Below are 9,888 nucleotides of genomic sequence, written 5' to 3'. Positions count from 1 at the left end.
TATTATCATATAGTTTTTTATAGAGAATGTAAGTAGGTTTAAAACTATCATCATAGTTTGTTGCCGTACTTAATGCATTTACTGTATTTCATAGAGCGAGTCTTTGTTAAGAATTTGTTTGCGGTTATTAATGGGCATTTTTATTTAATGGAAAATATGTATTGAAGTGTCCAAGAAATATACTCATGAAACCATCAAATTGGATATTGAAGCCGTTTCCATTACAATAAACATCAGACCATTCTTCTATTGCAAGTTGTTGAAGGAAATTTGCTGCTTTCTCGTTACTTAGAATTGATGGCAATCAGGGCTCTATGATCAGAGAACGATGTGTTGATAATTGAACTATCTACAGTCAGTAATTTGTTCGTTGGATAGTAAGTGATAATGTTATCCAAGCCAGGTGACATTGTTCTATTTCTCAGAGTAGCTACTCTTGTGGGTTCATCAAAACAACATTCATTCCAAAACTCCTGAGTATTTGTTTAAAATAATTACTATATTTGTCATTCTTTAAAAGGTTAATGTTAAAATCACTTGCAATTAGTGTGGTGTTATTGAGTTTACAGATAGTGTCGAGCAATTCTTCCAATTTAGGAATAAAATCTTCAATTTTTGTAGATGTCGATCTGTTTTGTAGGTGACATTTATTGTAATATACGTTGGTTCCACAGCACTCAAACAGCAATTCTAACGACAGTTGAGTGATAGTGTTGGCGTTGCCGAGAGATCGTTTGCGATGTATATAGCGCACCCGCCATGGACTGAATAGAAATGATGTTAAATGGAAACCCGGTAATGAAACTGAATTTAGTGTTTCCGTGTCCATCCAAGGCATATTCTAAATATAGATCCCAGTCAAATGAAAGCAATTTTAATTACTATAAACAATTGCGTAATTATGCAAATGGTGCCATTAGGAGGGAGAAAAGGGCATACATTGATCACTTCTTTCAGGGCAGGCGTGCGCGAGAGATGTGGAGTGCTTTTGCATCCATGGGTGCTATCCCTACGAGTAATCGTTCTATTTCCGATCACATCGGTACTGTAGATTCAATTCGCAATTTTTTTCTGTCAACCCAAACATGTCATCATGGCGATGCTGATATGATTTCCGGTCTTTACTCTAATGTTATACCACAAGTAAGCGAATGTTTTCAGATTTCTTTCACAGATGAGGAATGCTGTTGGTGCCGATGGGATCAGTCTTAGAATGTTACGTTTGTGTTGTCCTGTGATCTTGTCCTTTCTGTGTCATATTATTAATTGGTGTATTGAATTTTCGCTATTTCTTGAGCAGTGGAAGCTTGCTGTGGTTACGTCGGTTGCGAAATCCAACAACCCCAAGGAGCTGAATGATTTAAGACCCATAAGCATTTTACCAAATTTATCTAAGATTTTTGAAAAGATTGTTGCTGTTCGCGTGAGGTCATTTTTACAGTTATTCAATATCTTGCCTCAACGGCAGTCAGATTTTAAGTCAGGTTTTAGTTGCACTACTGCATTATTGGATGTTGTGAATGACATCATTCGAGCACATGATGATAAGTAAGCTGCTGCTCTCGTATTGTTGGACTTTTCTAAAGCCTTCGATACATTACACCATGCGACCTTACTTGCTTTGTTGCACCATGTTGGCTTCTCCGATGTTGCTGTGGATCTGTTTAGATCTTACCTGCTAGGTCGCGCATAAGTAGTCAGGTTTAACAATTTAGAATCTGAAAAACTTCAAATTATGTCAGGTGTTCTTCAGGGATCAGTTTTGGGCCCGATTCTGTATTTAATTTACACTTACCGTCTTTGCACAGTTTTGCAACATTGTTCAGTGTATATATATGCTGATGATACCCAACTATTACATAGTTTTCAGATTAATTCTATTAATTCTGCACAAAAACAGTTAAATTCGGATTTGGCAGCGCTTATCGGAAAAGCTAATAAACTTTGTTTGCAAATAAACCCTAAAAAATCAGTTGTTCTATTGTTTGATAATGATAGCATTATTGAATCAATTGGAGATGATTTTAGTGTCGTCATTGATGGAAATAAGCTTAATGTTGTAAAGGAGGGACGTAACTTGGGCATGATCTTGGATAGCAATTTGAGGTTTAGAAGGCATGTCAGTTTGTTATTGCAACGAGCTTATTCTACTCTTAGATTGTTATATAGTAACAGGCATCTGTTCAGTAGACAGATCAAAACTCATCTTTGTGAGATCCTTGTGTTGTCCCTATTTAATTTCGGTGATGTGCTCTATCATCCTTGTCTGGATAGTGTGGATGTCTCTAGAATTCAAAGGGCGCAAAAAAATCTCAACTTTTTAAGAGATCATTTTCATATTGTATTGCTAATTTGGTTAATAAATTAAAAACATTTGCTACTTCAACAGCAGAGGCAATTCAGCTGAGGCAACCCAATTGAAACGTATATAAATTTAAAATTTGTTAGGTGTATAATTTTATTGCCTGAAAATGTTATACTATATTTGTTTTTTTTATATCATGTTATGTTTTAGATTAATCTATTCACGATAGTTTTTGAAGAAAAACTTGATCTACTAAATATGGGATCTCGACAATGTTAATGAAAATTATACTTGCTTTTTTTTTACTGTCTTGAATATGTACTTAGAACTCCGATGAGACCAAATTTCTGAACGAAAATTGTTGAAAAAGAAAAGGCACCAAACATCATTGAAAACTCACTTTATTCTGTGTCGTAACAGCAATTTTTAAGAAAACGAAAACTGGTTTTTTTACTTGCGGGCGGAACGAACGTACACAAAAATTTCGGCACGAAAATAAAACGAAAATATACAATCTAATGGAATTAAATAAAATAAGAAAAATAAAAATAAAAAGAATGCAATTTTATCTAATGAAATTTAAACATACCGCCCGCCTTGCCGAACATTCGGCAACCGAATACAAAATAAAGAAAATATAATTTGAATCATTTAAAAATAATTGAAAAGAAAAAAAACTCATATAAATGGAACGCGATCTTCCGGCTAATTTTCCACATGGAATTACAAAGATTCCGGAAGAGGAAACTGAATTTGGAAAATGAAATCAACTGTGACTGAATCGTACTCAATGAAAATAAACTGAAATATTAATCACAAACCGTTACGACGGAACAAAATATAATAAAAATTACATAATTAAAATGGGCGCGTCTATTATTCAGTTGAAGGGAGGACACACAGACGAACGAAGGGACGTGTTAACGTTGTAGACGGTGTTTTTAACGTTGCAACTCGAGCGTGTCCATCAGGACCATAGTGAATTTTCTCAATACGAGCAAGCGTCCATTTACCGGGGGGGAGGCGCTCATCCTTAATTAAGACCAGTTGTCCGATTTGTGGCAAATTATGAGGAACATGCCATTTGGTGGCATTTTGTATTGATTGCAAATAGAATCTTTGCCAATGATTCCAGAAATCCTCCAACATCCGCTGCAAAAGCTGCCATCGAGACAAACGAGAAATCTTTTCGTCAACGAGAGATGGTTCTGGCACTACTGTCAGAGAACCGCCTATGAGGAAGTGAGCCGGTGTCAACACATCGTAACTACTGGGATCGTCGGACAGCGAGCATAGGGGTCTTGAATTTAGGACGGCTTCGATTTGTATAAGGATCGTAGAGAATTCCTCATACGTGAGCAACGTAGAACCAACCACCCTCTTTAAATGTGTCTTAACAGACTTGACGCCGGCCTCCCATTTACCACCGAAGTGTGGTGCCGCAGGAGGGTTAAACTTCCACTTCGTACCGTCATCGACCAGCATGTTGGCTATTTCCTTCCAGTTTTTCGAAGCTGCTGCGAATAATGAACGAAGTTCACGATCGGCGCCCACTAGGTTGGTTCCGCAGTCGCTATATAGACATCGACTGATACCTCTACGGCCAGAAAATCTCTTGTATGCCGCCATAAAGCCGGAAGTCGTGTAATCGGTTGCAAGCTCAAGATGCACAGCTGACGTGGCTAAACACACAAAAAGAATTAAGTAAGCCTTATACGTTTTACCACCACGTCCTCGGAATGTACGGAGCAGAAATGGTCCGGCGTAATCCACTCCGGTGTGCAGAAAAGGTCTAGATGGAGTAACACGAGGTGTAGGCAGTTGTCCCATCAATTGTTGACTGGTTACGACCCGCTGCTTTGCACAAACCATACACTTCTGAATAAAAGCTCTTACTGGAACACGACCCCCGACAATCCAAAAGCGTCGTCGAATTGATGATAAGGTGAGTTGCGTTCCTCCATGTAACGTTCGTCTGTGGTGGCTGTCAATCAACAACTCGGTGATGCGGGATCTCTTGGGTAGAATAAGAGGGTGTTTTTCATCCCAGTCTAGATTTGCGAATCTAAGTCTCCCGGTAATGCGGAGAGAGCCATTCCCGTCGATGAATGGAGATAAACGGAATAATGGACTGGACCTTGAAATTACTCGACCGCCCAACAACTCTCTAATTTCCTCACGAAAAGAAAATTGCTGGCACTCTTGAACCCAAAACATTAGAGCCCTATCCACTTCATCGGGTGTTAAAACTTCTGAAACATAACTAAATTTTGAAAATATTCGCGAACACCATGCGGTGACGCGTAATAGTTTATTGAGTGAGGAATATCGGTGTTTGAGATTCCACCCTTCATCAGACGGAGTCGCAGTATGTGATGCAGGAGTTGAACGTTTTTCTCGTTCTGATTCAGAAGAAAAGTCCGGATGGAGAGATGGCCAGTCACCGGAAGATGAAGACAACCATGCAGGTCCAGACCACCACACCGTCGCCTCCTGAAGCTGTCGAACGGGAACTCCTCGCGATACGAAGTCGGCGGGATTTTCTCCGCTGGGAACATAACGCCATTGCGCCTCCGGTAGATCGTGGATCTCGGTGACCCTGTTGCGGACGAAGTCCTTCCATTTCGATGGTTGACTGCAGATCCACGCCAGAGCCACAGTAGAGTCAGTCCAGAGATGAATGGGGATGTCGGGAACGTCAAGAGCTGACCTCACACGCCTTGCCAACCGAACCAGCAATACACACGCGCATAATTCGAGACGCGGGATAGTGACAACTTTAAGCGGCGCCACTTTGCTTTTAGAAAACACGACGGATACGCGAACTTCTTCGTTATCAAAAACACGCAAATAAACTACCGCTCCATAAGCACTAGTGGACGCGTCAGCAAAACCGTGCAACTGAATCGAATTTACCGACCGACCCAAACCCAACCATCGCGGTACCCTTATCATCGGAACACCGCGAAAATCATCAACAACCGTTTTCCATTGCCGTTCGAGATCCTCCGGGAGTGGTTGATCCCACTCAAGATTACGAGTCCAAAGATTTTGCATGAATATTTTCGCGGTAATAATCAGAGGCGAAAGCCAGCCGAGGGGATCGAACAATCGCGCGATGAACGAAAGTACGGTACGTTTATTTACTTTATCAATAGAGTCATAAAGGTTGTTAAAACAAAAGAGAAAGTGATCAGATGCATTATTCCACATAAGTCCCAATGCTCGAGGAGACTTGTCATCTTCGATATTTAATGTACGAGATTCGGCTAGTAAATCGGGCGTCAGTATGGAAATAGCTGCCGGAACGTTTGATATCCACTTTCGCGCAGTGAATCCGCCCGCCTTTAATACTTGAGTCAATTGGAAAATTACTTCCTGTACCTCGTCGACGGTATCCGCGCCGGAAAGAATATCATCTACATACGTGTCGTGTTGAAGAATTACGGCACCGAACGGTTGCGCTTCAGAATGCTCGGAGGCTAGCTGGCGTAAACAACGGATTGCTAAGTACGGAGCACATGAAAGACCATATGTGACAGTGGTCAATTCAAAATTTTGAAGTTCTTGTGAACAATTATTTCTCCAGACAATACGCTGGAATGGTTGATCCATTTCATGAAGTCGAATTTGTCTATACATTTTCTCGAGGTCGCATGCGATAGCAATTGGATGGCGCCTCCACCGCAAAAGTACATCAACGAGTTCGGTTTGAAGCTTAGGTCCGGTGTATAAACAATCGTTAAGCGAAAGCCCGGAGGAGGTTAACTGAGAACCGTTGAATACTACTCGTAGCCGTGTCGTCGAACTAGATTCGCGGATGACACCGTGATGTGGTAAATAAAAATTACGAATGTTTAAATTTAATGGCACGCAGCGCATATGTCCTAGTTCGATGTATTCATTTATGAATCGTTCATATTCGATTTTAAATTTCTCGTTCCGCGCGAATCTCAATTCTAACCGCTTAAAGTTTTGAATGGCAACCGGATATGAAACCCCCAACTCGCTTGGCGACCTTCTGAACGGCAACCGCACCACAAAACGCCCATTATCTTCACGAGTATGTGTTCGAACGAAATGTTCTTCGCATTCGCGTTCATCAGTCGAAAGGCGCGGGACAGTAGCAGAATCATCTTCCTGCTTCCAGAAGCGTTGAATCAAATCTATAAACTCTCGATCAACGGAACATTGAAATCCGTGCGGATTTGAATCTGTTAACGGTTGGTCCGACAAAACTCCGGAAAGAATCCACCCGAAAGAAGTTTGCTGCGCAATCAAACCGCCGTCGCGACTTCGTTTAACCCCGGATTGTAAAATTTTAGAAAATAAACTAACACCAAGAATTAATTCTATTCTTCGAGGCGATGTAAACTCAGGGTCCGCTAGCGGAAGATCGGTTAGCTCAAACGGAATTTGAGCTGATCGTTTTTGGGGTAAATATGCTGTAAGTTTGGGTAGAATTAGAGTTTCCTCATTAAACGATACAAATGGGTTTGTACGCGAACACAACCGAACCGTCGTTATACCACTGGAGATACTCAGTTTTTGCGAACCGATGCCGGAGATGGGTACACTTGCTGATCGTCGTTGAAGACGAAGTCGCTGCATCAAAGACTCGCTTATAAAAGAAACTTCTGAGCCCTGATCAATTAATGCGCGAACAATTATAGATTCTCCTCGAGAGTCTGATACGAAGATCAAAGCCGTAGCTAGTATCACCGGCGTGTGAATGTGGTACGAATGAAGTAAATGGCTTGATGTTGAGATTTGCGCATTTATTGTGCTTGGTTGTTGTTGATTGGACGTGCCACCTGTTTCAGGTTGAACAGAGCCGTCTCTTTGGGTGAACGCCTGCGTCACCGGTGGTGCCTCGTGAAGAGTGGTATGATGAGGCTTTCGGCAGATACGACACCGTTTTAAAACCCGACACCTTCGTACGATATGCGGCCCCAAACAGTTAAAACACAATCCTCGATTAAGTACCAATTCTGAACGTTGCGCCGCGGTTTTCGCGAGGAATGTTTGACATGATGCAATATAATGAGCACCGCCGCATAAAGAACACCCGGCCGCAGGAGCAGAAGCGTTATGAACTTTTACATTGGATAGTTTAGACAACGTTTGCGGTTTACTTTTTGTGAGCTTTTCAATTGCTTCCAAAGTATAAACACGACCGACAAGAAACTCTTCGAGGTCTCCAAATGGCACAGGATCGCGAGAATGACCAATTGATTTTTCCCAGTCTTTTACAGTTTCCGCGTCCAATTTTCGAACCAGCATGTAAACCAGCAAGTGATCCCACATATTCACCGGACACCCGAGCGATTCTAAGGCTCCCAACGACTCCTTTACTTCACCGATTAACCGTTTGAGTTCGTAAGCCGACTCGTTTCTAATCGAACGTGCAGAAAACAAAATTGATAATTGCGCGTCGATCAACACGCGACGATTTTCGTACCTTTCGATGAGCAAATTCCACGCTCTTTAACTAAGCTCATCTTCAAATATTGCAGCTTCTCAACATCGGAAATATCGGCGTTATCATTAACCAGAGAGTAAAAAAGATCTCGGTACTGCGACCAATTAGCATAATCGCCGTCGAATGTGGGTAAATGAATCTGGGGAAGATGTCTCGAACCCGACGAAACGCGCACCGTTTGCACCATTGGAGTATCAGCGATAAGAGGAGCTTCTGTTGCTACTGTTTGATTGACAGGTTGACCGACCGAACCCTCGGAACCCTGCACGGGCATTAGGTTTAATAAATCAAGCATGAAACTTTTCGCGTCTAAATAAGCGTCCTCGCACAAAGTAAAAGTATCTTCCTTGAAATAAACGGTATCTAGATATTCGATTTTATATGGAATGAGTTTTTTATGGATATCGTTAAAGTCATTCCAATTTGATTCAAGCCGTTCAAGACGACTTTGAACAGCTCCACGGGTCCAATTAGCTCGACCCATCTTTTTTAAATTGTCAATAGTTCGTTTAATAAGCCCGAATACTTCATTTTGCCGTTCGAAAAACGGGTTCAAGTCCGTCCCGTCACCGAGCGGAGCCATCTTGCTAACACCGAAAATGTCTATTTAAAAGATGAAAGAAATCCGATGGCGAAAGAAAAGTTCCTAATCGTCAGTTTTTACGAAATAATTCGAACAAACCCTCGCGAACTACATCCGACCGGAAGAATTCAAACGTAGATCCGGCTCGAAGGACCAAAAAATTGTTTTAGATTAATCTATTCACGATAGTTTTTGAAGAAAAACTTGATCTACTAAATATGGGATCTCGACAATGTTAATGAAAATTATACTTGCTTTTTTTTTACTGTCTTGAATATGTACTTAGAACTCCGATGAGACCAAATTTCTGAACGAAAATTGTTGAAAAAGAAAAGGCACCAAACATCATTGAAAACTCACTTTATTCTGTGTCGTAACAGCAATTTTTAAGAAAACGAAAACTGGTTTTTTTACTTGCGGGCGGAACGAACGTACACAAAAATTTCGGCACGAAAATAAAACGAAAATATACAATCTAATGGAATTAAATAAAATAAGAAAAATAAAAATAAAAAGAATGCAATTTTATCTAATGAAATTTAAACATGTTATTATATCAAGTACCTGCGTCCTGTTTCTCTTATGTATTATTATTTTCTTACATTTTTTTTTGTTTATTTTTTCTTGTTTTTCAAAATTTTCAAGGGTCGATGAAAAGCAATAGTACCCTACTTGGGTGCATTGACTTGACTCTTTTTGACAACTTTTGAAGTTGTTTGTTTTTTTTTAATTTCCTTTTATTTTGTGAGTTGTAATCTCTGTATGAGTTGTCAATAAATATTATTATTATTATTATGTTCCACAAAAAAGATCATTTTACAATTTTGAAGAATGATAGTGATTGTACGTTTTGGTAATGTAATGAGAAATGATGTGTTAGGTTGTCTCGGTTTGAGGGCTCATCTTCCAGAAAAAACGGCTGACGTAAGTACCGACAAGCCATTTTATTTACTTCGTGTTCCGGGACACCTACTGTAAATGTGGAGTGGATATCAGGACGTTTTGAATTCATTTTATCACATTTCACATCGTCAAAGCTCTTTTCCTTTAAATAAGTAAATAGATTATCTGTGGTAATATCTTTGTCGAGTCTCGTTACATACACATAAGTGTACTTTACAGCTGCCTTAATAATTGTGTTTTCAGCTGATCCAACTATAGCCCTATTTTTATTAAGTTTGTTTTTATGTTTCCTTGTGAAAATCTGCAAATCGTCAACCTCCGCTTGTACTGTAGATCGCTTATATACATTTTGTGGGTTTTCTGCGTTAGGTATAATCTTTGATGTACAATTTGATTCGTCCACTGCGACATTTTTATTTGTTTTTAACGTTTTTGCGTAAGTTTCCCTTACGATTTTTTCTTTGTTCGTAGTCTCCTTATTTTTTTGGGAATCGATGTTCTTGTTTGGATGTTTTTTTAAATTTTTTACAAGTTCCAGTTTAGGATTAGTATCAATGTTTATATCATTAATACTAGTTTCGCCATCTGATAAAGAAGAATGAAACAAGTTTTTAA

Source organism: Onthophagus taurus, chromosome 6 (assembly GCF_036711975.1).
Source record: "Onthophagus taurus isolate NC chromosome 6, IU_Otau_3.0, whole genome shotgun sequence".
NCBI lineage: Eukaryota > Metazoa > Arthropoda > Insecta > Coleoptera > Scarabaeidae > Onthophagus > Onthophagus taurus.
This window is presented reverse-complemented; position numbering follows the sequence as displayed.